The sequence below is a fragment of the Danio rerio genome, chromosome 15, assembly GCF_049306965.1.
Source record: "Danio rerio strain Tuebingen ecotype United States chromosome 15, GRCz12tu, whole genome shotgun sequence".
Taxonomy (NCBI): Eukaryota; Metazoa; Chordata; class Actinopteri; order Cypriniformes; family Danionidae; genus Danio; species Danio rerio.
In genome coordinates, this window is record NC_133190.1 from 41,969,137 (window position 1) to 41,984,413 (window position 15,277).

The 15,277-nt window shown below is 35.5% G+C and overlaps 1 long non-coding RNA gene across 1 annotated transcript in view; it reads left to right on the forward strand.

Moving 5' to 3' along the window:
- LOC137487784 (uncharacterized) overlaps nucleotides 1–15,277 on the forward strand; it is a 54,343-nt gene that overhangs the window by 5,175 nt on the left and 33,891 nt on the right. Inside the window, exon 2 of the long non-coding RNA XR_011006512.2 lies at nucleotides 5,149–5,258. This is a non-coding gene — a long non-coding RNA (uncharacterized lncRNA). The remainder of the gene's footprint in view (nucleotides 1–5,148; nucleotides 5,259–15,277) is intronic.

The window sequence follows — 15,277 nt, forward strand, 5'->3', positions numbered from 1 at the left end:
ATTGTGTTCATAAATCCATAACAGCTCTATATTTTGTTGACATGCTTTCGGTCTCGGTGCAATTATTGCATCTGCAGATGTGCGGCATTTTAAAAATGAGTCATAACTCTGTGAGCAACACTTTTCATTTAGTTTTTCAATTAAACACTGAGGCACACGTTCTCCTGAGGGCCAAACGGTTACATAAATAAGTGGGTTTGCATCTGTTTATGAACAATTTTTAGTGTCATCTAATGAAAATGATCATTTACTGTGATTTCTAGAGTTGTAGGGAGCTATTACTGTACACACACAAAAATAATGTGTGCTGCTTGTTCAAACTACTTGTTTAAAACAAGTTGAGACACTATTCTTGAGGAATTTTTGGGACAACTTAATTGTTTCCAGTACCAGTTTGGAAAGAATATTGACCAATATCTTAAATGTGCAGTAGGCGATTGTCTTCAGAAACATTTTTGTCATGCTGGTTAAAAGTCTCTTCACATTCTAAAAGTAATGAAGAAAGTAACTCATCTAAATATATTTATATATATTTTTTATATTCTGGGTAAGGCATAAGACTAAACAAGTTCATCCAATTAAAATTTGTCTGGATGACAATTCTCATAAAACTGATAAGTAGCCCAAACTGTCTGCCAACAAATTTAGATTTGTACATCTGTGCACTCGTTCACGTAGATCCGCCGTTTGCACGTGCACTGCGTTAGCGGGCATACGAGAGAGTGACGTTAAAAACAAATGCTGAAATCAACTTTTTAAAATCCTCAGTCAATATTGGAGATATTTTTGCAGGCTAGAGGAAGGACGACACCATGCCTGAAGTATTTCTTTTAGACGGGTAATGTTCTGTTTTAAAAAATATTTTATTCACGCAAAGCTTATGTAGATTTTGTTGTTTTACCAATGGGTTATATGGACGGAAGCCACTGAAATCTTCCGGCGAACGATTGTGACTATTTTCAATTTTACAAAGTCCTTTTTACAGCATCAATAATATAGATTTTTATATAGATCAACAACAAAACAAAAGTAAAGAGTGCTATTCCGCCTAGTCTGCTTTACTAAGGTGAAGTTGGTTTTATATTTCACATCACATTGGTTTATTTTTAAACAATGAAAACCTGTGACGCCCTCCCTATATTGTTTGCATGTACTTTGTATATTTGGTATAAAATAGCATGCAAGTATGGCTTGGTAATAAGTGTAATTCCTGCACCCTGCCGGCCAAGCATTAAGCGAACAGTAGTTGCTTTAGGACAAAGTGCTTGAGAGAGTGAGACCAGTGATCCTAGGATACATGAAACGCATGCACATTATGTCAAGTTTTGCTTGCTACACAACTGAAAGTGTGCTAGATATAATACAGTTTTTTGCTTGGAATTGTAGTATTATAAAGTACAATTTCTAAATGGCCCTTAAAGGTCCGTGTTTATCAATTGAGGTGGCGTGGCTTTAAATGGCAGGGGAGAGATTGTTTCAAAGAAATTATGCTAGCCGATAACATTTTGGCAGATCACCTACTCCATCTTAAAAATAAATCCAAAAAGTTGAGTTTGTCCACATTTTACCCGAATTTGGGCTTAAAAAAAACTGTTTAGAATGGGTTAAAAAGGAAAGTTTTTACAGCCAGATCAATATAGTCTAGCACCTCGAATATGCCTTATAATAATATTATTGTATGTGTCATTTCATCTTTCAACATTTATATAAGCTTTTATTTTTTCTGTCTTTTTTGTCATTTTATTTAGTTATTTTATATTTATATGCTCATCTAAACTAGGTCTGCATGATATTGGAAAAATCGGACATTACAACATTTTGTATTTCTACAACATACATTGCGATGTGAATACAGCTTTATTGATATAGAATAGAGTGATTTTTATTTTTTTATCATCTTTTTTGTATTGAAGTAAATCTCAAATAATATAACAAATACCTTAAAGGAAAGATAACCGTGAATTAGAATTTTATGGAGAGTCAGAATGCTAACAGTGTTTAGGTACAGATATTCAATAATCTTTATTAAAGTTACAAACATTATAATTACTGTTATTTGCATGTTTTAAACTCTGAAATGTTGAAATGTTCTCACACAGTCAAAGGCCTTAGAGATCACTTGTTCAAACGTTTATGAGTTATTAAAATATCTTCTTTTTGTGTTCAACATAAAAAAGAAACTCAAACGTTGGGAACAAGTGAAGGGTGAAATAATATAGCGAGTAAAATTTAGTTTTTGCGTCAACTATCTCTTTAAGAACGCATGCAGATGATAAACTTTTACTCCATTATAGTTAAACTTTGCACTGATTGTAATCAACTATAGTCTCAACTCAACATTGCAGATGCTGCAATGTGACTATTGCGGATGCACACATTGCAATATTAATGCTGATGTGATACATTGTGCAGTCCTAATCCAAACTTTACTCTTTTGTCTTTCTATTGTCATTGGAATGGCAGATGAACAACACGAGTTACAATTTTATTTCATGGTCACAGAAGAGTGAAGTGAGCAGCCATTTATATATGTCTTGATTTATTGTATCAATTTATTTAGCTTTTCCCCTCACTTGAGTTATGCATGTAGAGTCCATAATTTAACAGCCGGCAATAGTATTCTTAATTGTGCAATGTTTACAAGAAGTCTCCGAGGGTAAGCACTTCATCAATTAATCATTTATTGTACTTCTCTGCAAGTAAATTGCTATTTTATCAGCATTTTTCCCAAGCACATGCAATCTCATTTCAGGAAAAGCAAGTAAACGAATGCAAAAGTAAATGTATGATCTTATCAGCTTTTCCCAACACGTTATATCCTGAAGCTTTTAACGCACTGAATCCACTTAATCTTTATTTCATATAGAGCGGTGACAGAACATGCATTTGTCATACTACATTGTAAAACAAACATAAATACCTCCCCTCGCACAAAGCCATTGTGTATAATGCTATAGTGCGTTTATAAACCCTTCATGTTGGATTTTATCACTAAGCCTGCTAAGCATTTGATCATAAATGTGTAGCCTACGTAATAAAACGTTTGGAAATGTGCAGAGAGCAGCATTGTTCTAATGGATGTGCAAATTCTGCCTCGGAGGGGTAGAAACCACATCACGTTACCATCCAATTTGTGTTCCACTCACCAATTACTTTCATGCTCGACTTCCCCCCCCATCTTAGACCGAAGAGAGATTATCTGTAGTGCGTCTGAATGCTGCGGTTGCTAATTAAAAAAACACAAACGAGAGGCATGTATGCTGATGCTGCACGCTACTGTGAAAATATGGTCGAGGTATAGATCCTTATGACAATATTTACACAATATACTGCTGGTTTTCTTTGAGGAGAGCTAAATATCGATATGGCGCTCAATGCTGATGCTAAAATATTAACAGTGTAATCAGTAAAACCTGGCTGCGGAGACGGCGATAACATGGATTATCTGTTCTTCAAGGAGAAAAGATTGTAGACACGACATTGTGAAGACGTTAATCATACAACGCAGTGTGTTTATGATTATTAATATTAACTAATATTTATTGGATATTAATAACTCTTCTCTCTAGACTTTGTTTTAGGGCTTTTTATGTCTGCGCAATATAGGTTTATTGCATGTACGAATCAGATTTTGAAGAATGATGAAGAGCTTGCATTTTTTTTATTGCGTCCTTTCAAGTTATTTTATTTTTCTTTATTTTTTTAAGTGGTGAGAACATCATTCACTGGCAAAAATGTTCCTCCCGTACCACCAACAAATAAAATAGCCTACCTAAGTTAATTTACCTTTTATGTAAAAATTAAGGAATAACTTATAACTTAATTAAATATTCATTAATAAAACATCCGTATAAACGCACGTGTTTATTTTTGAACTTTCGTTAATAAAACAACACAATACTGCTTATAAATAATGCAGTTAAATATTAAATAACTTAAACTGCTTCAAACCGTATAATATTAATTAAAGGTTACATTTTTAAGAACTTCACAAATAGCCTAAATGGCACTTTATTAATCAATAATAATAATATAAATAAATAGTAATAATTTTGAGTAGTAAAAAAATATTAGCCTACCAACAATATAAGTCAGATATATATTTTTTTAAAAACAGCGTAGGTTCTCTCCACCTTTTGTTTTCTATTCATATTTTAAATTCTTTGCCAGAAAAACGAACAAGTTGACTTTGTCCGGTTTAAGTAAAGACCTAATTAGGGTTATAATGTTTCCAGCAACACGCGTTCAGACGGTGTGCTTGTAGCGCAAATGCACAGATAATTTTTCACAACCGTGCAAGTGAGGGTTTCTTGCTTCTGTTCCGCCGCCCACATTCTCGGAAAGCAGGTTTCTCTACACTAATATGTTGGTCCATTTCTCATCAATGTCTTCCAGTTATCACTTTCTCTTTTGTATCTGGCCATTTTTGAAAATGCCTCTGCGGTACCTGACTGATACTGATACGCCGCCGTCAATTGCCGCTGGCTTGCATGGTTCGGGACCGGTGGAGCTGCGCATCGATGGATTTGTTCTTCAGTGTTTGGACTGTCATATTAAGCCACACTTTAACACCTTCACCTTTCTCGGTCGGCACAAATCCAAAATGTTCCCAGATGTAAGATTTTATTTTCCAACAAGATTCATGATTGAACTTGCTGAATCGCGCCTAATGTTATATTCTAAGAGACATGTAATACTTGGCAATATAATGGTAAATTGTGTTTTAAAGTGCATGATGTCACTACTACCGCCGGTAACAATGGACAACCGCGGTGACGCGGTTGTCACAGTGACTGTCACAGCCCTACTCACTTCACTAAAATATATTGCACTTGACTGATGTGTTTGGCTGTAAAAACGCCACGTTTCTCTAAACAGCCACTAGTCAGGTTATGATTATTGAGTTTACTTGTTAATTCTGAAAACAATTATTATTTTGGTAATTCAGTTAGTATTGTTAGTTAGATTTAATTTTTAATTGATTGGGAATTTTAGTTAATGAAAAGATTAATAGTTTTCTTTAAGTAGTTCGTCTAAGTTTTCATTTACTGAAATAACCTTGGATCTATATATACTTTAGGGACAATGCAAGCAGTTTAAAATGAAGTTAAAGTCTACACTCTTTTGTCTTTGTTTTTTTTTTTTCAGTTCAGGGTCATAGAAATGAGACTAGACTCGACTCTACGCTGGCCAGACCTAATTCATTATAGACGTAAAGGTGGAGCTGGAGGATGGATGCCAGAGGAATTATCTAAGACGTAAGTTATGCAGCCATTATTTGGATTTATGAATTTATTCATAGGCTTTGAATGCCCAGTTTGTCTGGATATAGTTTAGCACGTTGTAATTTCCGAATGATACTGAATGAAATGATTTGAAGCCGTAATGTTAGAATGAATGCAAGTAATGCTACTACAGAAAACATCTTTCTAAAAAATATTGCTAACTTAACAAACAACCCTATGTGTGGTTTAATGAGAAGTTCTGTTTTTTTACAGAGAGATTTTACAGAGAGAACACATTTTCAAACATTAGTTTTAATGACTAAATTCGGACAGCTATTTTTCTTTTGTCTTTGACATGATGACAGAACTTTTTGTACTAGTTATTTAGCAAAAGGTTTGTATTCAGATTAAAGTGCTATTTAAAGGCTTAACTATAGTTAATTAGGTTAACTAGGCAAGCTCAGTTAATTAGGCAAACCATCGGACCACAGTGGTATGTTCTGTAGCCAAACGAAAAGTTGGCTAATAATATTGAAACTGTTTTGTCAAACTGTTTTTATTTTTATTATTTCTTTATTAATTTATTTAAGAAAAAATATTTAGGAAATACTATGCAAATGTCCTTACTCTGTTAACACTTCAAATACTTGAAAATAATACAAATTTCAAAGGAAAGATTTTTGCTTTCAACTATTCTTAAATCCCACAATCTTTAAGTATATATGCTGTATGCATTCTCAGTGTCATGGATCATAGTAATTTCATTGATATTTACTTGCCTTTTGAAAGCTGTTTGATGTGATTAACTTGAAAATACACTCAGATCATCACAAGATAATCTCCTGACAACCTGCTGCTGTCTTTTTTGAAAAGACTAAGCAATTGTTGCAGTGAAGCTGGATGGATGTAACCCTCTTTATCTGATCTTGATCTTGGATTACTGCAAAAAACAACAACAGCTACCTAAGATCCATACATCTGTGAAATACCATACTCCATCTGCTTCCTAAGCATCAGATATGCCTTTTTTAGTGCAAAAAAAGGCCTTTTTGTGTATTGTTTCACACAGTCCATTAAATGCAAAATGTATATACAGTTAAAGTCAGAGTAAAAGTTAAAACCTTGTAATCAATAATAAATCTAACTGGAAGCCAATGTTAATATGCTTAGAGGGGTGTTGTGCTCACTCTTTTTGTTCCCCATTACATGAACAGGCTGCAGCATTTTGAATAAGACTGTAGACAGAGCTAAATTCGTACCTCAAACCAGTAGAAGAGCCAGTAGACTACTTTTAATAACCTTTGCACTATTTAATCTTGCACACAATCACTGCTCTACACTGCACATACTCATTTCTAAATGTCCAAATCCATTGCACATATACATTTGTAAATGTTTGATGCACATATCTACTTATCTCTTTGTTATTCCTGTTTTCAACTTTATCTGTATATTATATTCATATCTATTTATATATACCTGATTATAGTTAATAGGATTTGTACATCCATCTGTAATTATTACCCATAGTTTTCTATAATTGCACTTATAACTAACTTACTTGCACTTATTACCTACAGTTGAAGTCAGAATTATTAGCCCCCTTGTATATATTTCCCAATATCTGTTTAACAGAAAGAAGTTTTATTTAAACGCATTTTTAACATAATAGTTTTACTTACTCATTTCTAAAAACTGATTTATTTATTTCATCTTTGCCATGATGACAGTAGATAATATTTCACTAGATATTTTTCAAGATATAGTAGTATTCAGCCTAAAGTGACATTTAAAGGCTTAACTGTGTTAATTAGGTTAACTAAGCAAGTTGGGGTAATTAGGCAAGACATTGTATAGCAATGGTTTGTTCTGTAGACTAGGGTTCCCAAACTTTTAAGCCCGTGACCCTCAAAATGACAATTCCAGTGACTCATCATGACTTCAACTATTCTCGGTGGTGGTAATAAACATACAAACATTGCACACAACGGCTCTCGCTCCAATAGGAACTATAAAAACATGAGCATATTTACAACAAATGCAAGTCAAACAACCATATAATTTTTCATCGTCATTATTCAGTTGTTTAATTTAATATAAACGTCACTTAATGATCATGGTGGGCATAATGTTTACAGCACAAGACTGTTCTTGGTTTAATTTTGGAGACTGTCACCTGGAGATCATCCTCCATGTTCAGTCGTGGCCTTTATTTTTAATGTACGTGAGTGCCGTGAAGGTGTCAGATTTTAAAATTGCTGTGACACTGCTACAACTAATGCCTAGTTTAGACTGCGTGATTTAAGCCGCGATTTTGGCTCGCCGACAGGTTTTAAGAAATCACCGACAAATGCCTGAAATCACAGGCAAATCGCTGCTCGTGCACGTGAGTGACAATCACACAGTATGAACTATCAAAGACGCGATCTGAGAGAATCGCCGATGAGTCGCCGATGCCTGTGAGATATTTGGCATGCTAAATATCTGGAGCTGTCGGCGATTCAAATCATGCCGTGTGAATTGAGTTTTGACTGAAAATAACATCGGCGATTGTCTACAGCCAATGAGAGAGCGGCATTCACCTGTGTGTGCGTGTGTGTATACCTGCTGCAGGCCAGCGGGAGGCTGGGGGAGAAGTTAAAAGCGCATTTTTTCGGTTCATTTGGACCCATGTAATGGAGGAAAAACTAGTGGAGGTTTGACAGGACTCAGGAGCAACCGTGTCTGTTTGACGTTTCATACAGAAAGAAATTAGTTTATTATCAACGTTGAGGATAAATTCCCTTTAAACCCAGGTGAGCAAATATGTACATGTTCTACCCCATTAAAGGCTTCTTTCTCATTATGTAGTTAATAAAAAAAAAAAAAAGATATTCTACGTGAGACGTAGTTTGGACGAAGTTGTCTGCGATTCTTCCTATAGTAAAGTCATGCAATGTGAAAGTCCCTGTCGCCGAACCATCTTGCAGTGTAAACAAAGCAGCGACGAAATGCTAGCCCAGATAGTCATGCAGTGTGAAAACCTCTGTGACACGACTGCTTTGAAAATCATGCAGTCTGAACTCGGCATATGTCTATTGCTGTGTCGTTAATATAGTATAATAACCCCAGGGGTCACAATCTAATGAAAAAATTAGGAAAGCTGATCACTTTTTCATTTGCATGTTGTTTTTGTTTTGTAACCATTAAAAAATGTTTTTATCTTCTGTAGGTTATGGATAAAATATGATAATTCTAATATTTATTAACATATATGAGATTTTTGTAAATCACCGAGCAACACCCCCCCATTGTCTTGTGACCCTCACCACTGAACCACTGCAGTAGACAAAATATTGCTTAAGAGGGTTAATAATATTGACCTTAAAATTTTCAATTTCAATTAAAGAGACTCTCACTGATCAAGAGACAAAATCTTACAAGGTTATTTCCAAAAAGATTTTAATTTTTTGCAAAGAATAGGTTCTACAGTTATACAGGAACACCGGTTACTGCAGAGTGCGACCCACAGGCTAGCCAGATACCAGATTTTAACTTCTTTCCCCAGCTTCAAGTTTAACTTCATCACAGTTGACACCCAGTTCTCTTTAGAGCATTAGTTTTAAGAGCCATGATTTACACTTGACCCTTGATTTAGCCGATGACCACCTTATGAATGACCCTTCTTGTTATAATTGTTTTTTATCATCTTTAGTAAGGAACATCTTTCTTAATATAAGATGTTTCTTGGAAAAAAAGAGAAGCTTGAAATTAACGTTTTAGTAATAATTAAAAATAATTTTTCCACCACAAATTAAAAACTGCTTTTATTGTAGTCAAAATAAAGCACATCAGATTTTCTCCATGAGAAAAATATTATAGGAAAATACTATAAACAAATTCTGTTAAACGTCATTTGGGAAATGTTCAAAAAAATCACACACATCAACAGTAATTGGTTTACAGCACATTTACAAGAGCTTGTTGCACAAATGCACGCATGCATCCAGACACACCAGGTAGCATCGCTCCACTTTTTCTTCCCATCAGACTAATGAAGACAGATTTATCCAATCTATTCCCTGACACCAGAACCAGAACAAGCCAAACCCATCCCCTATGTAGTGTCATCCTCTTTCTTTTCTTTTTTTTCCATCTCTTCCTCCTTGTTGCGTTTTCCTTCTCTAAGACATATCCGGTGCGCCACCAAACCTAAAACGCGAAAAGGGCAAGAAATTTGTCACCTTCCCCAACAAGACCCTCACCAGACAAAAGAACAACGGCATTAATCATCTGACATTTCAATATTGTATTACCCTTTCTGGTGAAAATCAAGGGGGTCATTAAACTGGTAAAAGGGAGACAGGGGGTGCGGATCAATAGAACAAGCCTGGAACAGAACCTTGAGCTTTTACTGCCGTCTTGCAGATTCACAGCTGCTGTCAGTAGGTATGATGGGAGACGGCCTTAACTAATTACCTCTACGTGAAGGGCATGAAGTGGCGTTCAATGCATTGACGGCGGCAGTGAAGAGAACACTTAATCAGCAGGCAATGAATATAAACAGCCAAAGACCACCAGAGGGGAGACCCTCATTTGTGGTGTCGTCTCGTGTGAGGATTTCTGCTCTAAAACAGCGTACAGAGCAGTGCAAAATGATGAGTCTGAGATGCGAGTCTTCACAGAAATGGTTTTGACAGTTGCCCTCTAAATGTTTTCTAGTTCTGTTTTTAGGCGCAAAGTTTTTATTTTTATTATTTGTTTTAATACTTCAGTCATTTCTCTTGTCTTTCACAAGTTTCTCCTGGCTGTTCATCCGGGTCTTCGCTTTTCATTCATTGTGGTGCAATCGCGGAGTGTCTGTTCAGCTGCAAAAACATGCCTCTAGCTTGTTTGTTTGTCCATGGATGGCTTTAAATGCTGTTTGGACATCGTCAATTATCATGCTTTAGCTTAAGAGTTCATGTTCTGGAGCTCTTAACAAAACTAAATGATTAAAGGCTTAGTTTAATGCAAGTTATTATAGTCATTTGTTAATCCTCATAATACATTTGGGTCCATTTTTGTCTAGAAAAGGTACATTTTATATAATATAATATAATATAATATAATATAATATAATATAATATAATATAATATAATATAATATAATATTTATTTATTTATATTTTCCAAGAAATTTTAGGGGATCTAACCAATTAGATAGTGATGTTACGGGTATTGAGTTCAGGTCTATATTTACTTACAATTTTTTGGAAAGATAACATTCAGTTTTTCTTTTTTTTTTTCTTTTCGCAAATGGGTTACATAGACTACTACTATATATTTTCTTTTTAAAAGCATATAACCAGTAGCATAATAATAATAATAATAATAATAATTTTTATTATTATTATTATTATTAGTAGTAGTATTATTAGTATTATTATTATTATATTAAAAACTGACACTGGACTTAGGAATTTACTAGAACGTCTGTGTTAAGGTGCTTTGACACAATCTACGTTGTAAAATGTCTATAGAAATAAACATAAATTGAATTGAATTTGTTTTTGTAAATTGATTTAAATTATATTAGTGTCAACTTTTATTATGTTTAGGCTGTTCTCACATATCTCAAACTTTTGGATGTTAATGTTAAAATTGAATAAAGTGATCGATTTTGTTCATTAAAACATACGCAAGTAAACAGTATTGTTTATAAACGCTTTATAAAGCACAATAGTATGAAATGTGAAATTCCACAAACCTTTTTTTAATTATTTAAAGGGAACAAAGTAATGGCTCTGGCTATAATTATAACTTGCATTCAAAAATTATAAATTTCTCTTTAATCTCATTAAGTTGCTTCCAGCAACTTGTTTTTGTCTAAAACATTGACTGTTTTATAAATTAAAAAGATTGTTTATAGTATGGCTGGTGAATATTGCAAAAAAAAAAAAAGATCACGATATGTTTCATATCATTCGGTATCGATAAGGTATATTAGATTTTTTTTAAACCACTTTATTTCAATTTACCAACATTACTAAGGCAAATACTTTTAATAGTCAAAAACAAAAATATTTAAACAAAATATATAATCTCTTTATAATAAACAAAAGTGTTAAAGAGACTCTTAAACTTGATAAATTACAAGGTGTGTGAAATGGTAAAATGCAAATGCTGAACAATCAGAGCAAATTTAAAGGTTTCAAAAATAATGATACAGTAAACCTTAAACTCTGTCAACAACACAAATTATGAAAATCAAATCTGAGCTTTCAAGTAAAGGTAACAACCATCATTATTTTAAGTACATATTGCAACATTACAAATTGTTAAGTTGGATGACTATATTTCCCCTATGCTAAAAACAATCTTTCAGATGGAGTGCTAGTGGCTGGGATGCACAAGAAAAGAAAGCAAAAAGCCACTGTGGCGACAACCTTGCAATCTTTTTTATTTACAATCACCTCTCTGTTGCTAGCCACTGCACTGCTTTTCGTGTGTGTTGTTATTCTTACCCATTGCTGCAGCTCCGATACAAGTTTATGGAGAAGTAAAAAGCACTGCAGTATTTGGATGCGCTGTGTTTGTCTGAGGTAATTAGTCTAAAGACACATACAAAGTGTGAAGCAGATTGCTTTATTCTACTTCTTAATTCTAGCATTTGGAAATATTCAGATGTTTTTCAACTAGGTCCACCTGGAAAATGTGCACGTTGCTCCCATATTTGCATCGTACAAATCGCATGACTCCATTGGGAATTTTGAACTGTAGGTCTACATAAGCTCGAAGCTCGAAAGTAATTTTTGATTACCTTAATCTGACTAAAGTCATAACTGAACTAAACAGAAATGGAATTAAGACGTGTGGAGTATGCATATATTAGTGGCATTATTAAAGTAAACAACACAATCAAACTATTAACATCATGCAGGATTTTTTGCCATGTCTTCCGACAATATCCACACATGCAGCTGTCAATAAAGGACCACACACACACACACACACACACACACACACACACACACACACACACACACATTGCGAAATGCGGAAATTTTTTCTTTACCTTTGACGTGCGTTATTATATTCCAAAACACTCTCACCAGTCCTTACTCCTTATTTGCATCCAATACCCCAGTTTGTCTCGGGGGCATGAATGAAATGTTCATTAGTGAAAGTGTCGAACTGCAGTTAAAATCACCCAAAATTACAAGAAACTCTTACATGAAAGCACTTCAAGTAAACACCTTAATTATATTATTGTCTATCAAGGCAAATAACTAGATTACTGATGTCCTTGTAAGCGTGGTCAGTAGTGTCTTCGAAGTAAGTGAAAGATCTAGAAGGGCATCCTGCTGATTTTATCCTGCGCTAAAATATCAAGGTGAAAGTCATCATAGCTTGTGTAGAACAGACCCAGCTCCCAACGCAACTTTGAGATTAGATTAACAGCGAAATGTTTTTTTTATTTTTTATTGCCAGATAAGACTCGCGTTAAAGCCTGGTTTATACTTCTGCGTCAAGTGACCGGCGTAACCCACGGCGCATGCAACGCGCGTGGCTGTGCATTTATACTTCCGCGCTCTGTCTCTGTTGGTCTGCATTAACACTTCTGAAACTCTAGTGGGCAGTGAGATGTAAATGTTTCTCTGTGTCGAGTTTCTTTGCGGCTTTTTTTGCTTTTCCTGAACACTTCCGGGATGTACAAGTGGCTCAAACTCGCTCATTTTGAGGCAGGAACCGGCGGACGTGCAACAACTTTAACTATGAGGTAAACACAAAACAAAACTTTCCATCTGGAGCTCCTTCACGGGACTCCACACTTGTAAACAATCGCTCGCGCCATTCGCGCGGCTCTCGGTCCCGCCCAGACTCGTCAGCGCTACCAAGCCGACCAATCACAGAGCTTACGCTACGCGTCGTTGCGACGTGTAGTTACAATTTTTGAGAGGTGCACGTCAGTGAAGGCGACGGTCACGGCGAAGGGCTATGCGTCAGCGCCGTAGCATACGCCGGCGTTTGACGTAGAAGTATAAATCAGCCTTAACACAGCATGTTAACGCCGATAACAGCCTACCACTAATTCAGAGACACTGTATCATTAGTTGATTTTTGGTGTCGTCTTGTGTTCAAGAGAAATCTGTTTTTGCATTTGCATATAGTGATGTAGTGGCTTGGAAATGACTTCACTTTTAATGCTCTCAATAATAATTGAGCTGGAGAGAGCGATGAACCCAGGAATGAACAAATGCATGAAGCATTGTAGTTGCGCAGCTCCTCTTTAAATATTACATGATTCCAAGAACTGCTTTCTGTGCAACATTTAGCAGTTTTTCAGATTAATGAACAGTTTGATGTTTCCCTGTTAGCGCCTGTAGAAGCCAGAAGACTTTCATTCACCATGTGGCATTGCAGGTCTGTGAGGAATCAGGCCATTTTTCAGCTTGGCATGTCATCCCTTTTAATCATCGGTTTATGGTGACATCTTGACGCATAATTCATCCATTCGTTTTGCTTCAAGATAGAGCAGAACTTCTTTGTCAGCAAATTTTTGATCGCTTCACACATTTACTTCCCATCCTCAGCCGTTGGTTTGGCCCATTCCGGCGTTCTGCTTTTGGCAGGAAGATAGTTGCATAAATTTGCCTGAGCATCTTCTTGACTATGGCTTGTAATGTAATTGGTGAAAACTAATAATAAAGTTGATGGAAAAACTGCTGGTGGGATGGTGAGGTTACATCAGCCTGTGAGATGCTGGCGAGCTGAAGTTCCTCCAGGTTAATTGTAAGGTTTGAGCACGGATGGAGTGAGTTCTGCTGAGCTGAGCACTGGAAGGACTTATTAAAATGGAGTTATTAAAAAAAAAGCTGTGAGACTCACAGGGGAAGACCAGCTCAAGGCTGAGAGACAGACGACTGGAGAAAAGTCTGGCACTGGTTTAATTGAATTCGACAAATCTGTCCACAATGTTCTGAGAGACTTTATTTTTTCAGGGTGATGAGCTGTTGTTATTTTAAGTTCGCTCCTCATCAAAAGAAACATGCTGTATTTAAAAATATAGCCATGATTGAATGGCATTGGAAAGACAGCTTTTGTGTCTTGAGCCCATGGAATTGAATGCTAAATAAAGTAGTCCTTCTAGTGACACCAGCTGTAAAGTTTCATTTTTATTTTCAGCAGTGTAGTACACTTTTTAGGGGGCACTGATCCAGATTAATTCCCCAAATCCTCTGGTCTTCACAGAAGGGCTTGTAGCTGTAATGTTGAGACGGTTGTGTGTGTGTGTCTGGGTGGAGCAGGTGTAGTCGAGTGTACACCGGTCTCTGTGGAGGAGGCTTTTCTGACAGCATACAGCTGTTACTCTAAATTACCTCCCGTTACACGCGTGGGGTTAATTAAACCAGTTTCAGTAAAAAATAAGACATGAAATAACTAATGAAGATTATTGGGTTAAACCCAGAGATGTATAAAGTACTAGAGACCCATACTTAAGTAAAAGTACAAGTGCTCTATCAAAAATTTACTTGAGTAGAAGTAGAAGTGCTCTTTAAGCACCATACTTAAGTGGAAGTACAAAAGTATTCAACATTATTTGTACTTAAGTATTGCAAGTAGTTTATTTCAAAATTTACTACTCAAGTACTGAAAGTAAAAGTACAAGTATTGTGTAATGTAGTTATTAAAGAAAGCGGTCAAAATACACTAATTGTTTTGTTTATTTTAAATATCTTTTTTGGGGTACTTAAGCAGAACGAAAAGAAACATGGCTTATGATACTGTTTTTCTCAGTAAATAGTTTCTTCCTTTTACCAGAAAATGCCTTCACTGATGAGATAATTCAGCATGTTCACTCACAAACATACTCTCTCTCTCTCTCTCTCTCTCTCTCTCTCTCTCTCTCACACACACACACACACACACACACACACACACATACTGCCCTGCACACACCTAAATGTACACTCTCTCCCATTCATACACTCTCACACACACAGTTCTCTCTCTATCTCTCTCACACACACATTTTTGTAAATTGTGGGGACATAACGGTTGCAATTGTTTTTACTCTCTCTCTCTCTCTT